Raw genomic sequence first — 1,438 nt, 5'->3', positions numbered from 1 at the left:
ATAACAAGCAGCTAAAGCCTCTGCATGGTCCTACCCCTCGCTTTGATTCCCTGGGCAACTTCCTACTAATCTAGCTTCCCCTCTCTCTGGGTTTGTCAGCCCTCCCAACTCCCTCCACTCAGTGAGTGGCTGCAGCCTATTTCCCTGCCTTCCTGAATCCTCTCATCTGTGGCCAACTTCCTGGCTTTATAGGCCCCACCTGTTCCTGCAGATATGCCTGCATGGAATCATTTAGCTCCCTGCTACCTGGCTGCTCCTCCAGGTGCAGTCTGGGGAGTTAATTGGCCAGCCTGTCCATCTGAACCTCTTCCAATCCCATGTGGGGTGGACAACCCGTCATAGGATACAAGTATATGTACATTATATATGTTTCTGTAAATAAAATATATTAAAGATGGGCCTGAACCAACTCCCTGCACTGAACACATCCTGAACTTTGGGAAATTCAAATCTCACTTAGGATACATGCACAGTTTTCAGAAAACGTTGGCCTAAAAGAGCCAAGTACATATAGCCTGGCTAATCAATGATTAAAGCAGAATTTACAACAGAAGTTTGTAAGTATTAAATAATTAGACAGACAAAGACCTATCAAATGGCTGGAAGTTGAAGTTGGACACGAAATTCTAAGTAGATATAAGGTACAAATGTTTAGCAGCAAATGACTACTGGAACAGCTTGCCAAGATGTAACAGCTTTCCTATCACGGGCAGTCTTAAAATCAAGATTGGATATCTTTCTAAAATATTTGCTTTAGTTCAACTTCAAGTTATTGGCTAGATGCAGGAGTTACTGAGTGAAATTATCTGCCTGTGTGATGTAGGAGAAGGTGGCTCATCTGCTTAGCATCCAGAAGCGTGAGGACTTCAGCAGGATGCATATGAAAACATCTGGGATAGAGGATGCTAGATGAATACAGTGGCACCAGAGGAGGAAGGAGAACTGGCTGCTGGCCACCTCAGGTGATAGACAGTGCTCCACCACCCAACCCAGTTCCTCCTTCCATTGTGGTCAAGAACCAATATGCTGTATTGGCAACAGCAGGTGAGGAGCAGACCCCAAAGGCTGAGGAGGAGTTACCTGCCTCCAAGGTTAGGAGACTTATGGCCACTGCACCCAAAAGGAAGAGGCATGGGGTGCTGGTGAGAAAGGTCTCCATTCTGAGAAGGATAGAAGCATTCATCGGCCAACCTGACGGGATGTCCCAAAAGGTATACTGCCTACGGAAAGATGACGAAGGCTCATCTGTCCCTCTGACCATTATCTCCTGCTGCTCATTCATGTGAGCATTAATGATACTGCCAGGTATGACCTGAGAACATCAGCAGTGTCTATGGGGTTCTGGGAGAGAGTGTAAGGGAGTCAGCAGCACAGGTTGTGTTCTTACCCTCGCCTAGGTGGATGGACAAGGGCCAGGCAGGGACACGCGCATCTTGGA

Source organism: Gopherus flavomarginatus, chromosome 5 (assembly GCF_025201925.1).
Source record: "Gopherus flavomarginatus isolate rGopFla2 chromosome 5, rGopFla2.mat.asm, whole genome shotgun sequence".
NCBI classification, from domain to species: Eukaryota; Metazoa; Chordata; order Testudines; family Testudinidae; genus Gopherus; species Gopherus flavomarginatus.
This window is presented reverse-complemented; position numbering follows the sequence as displayed.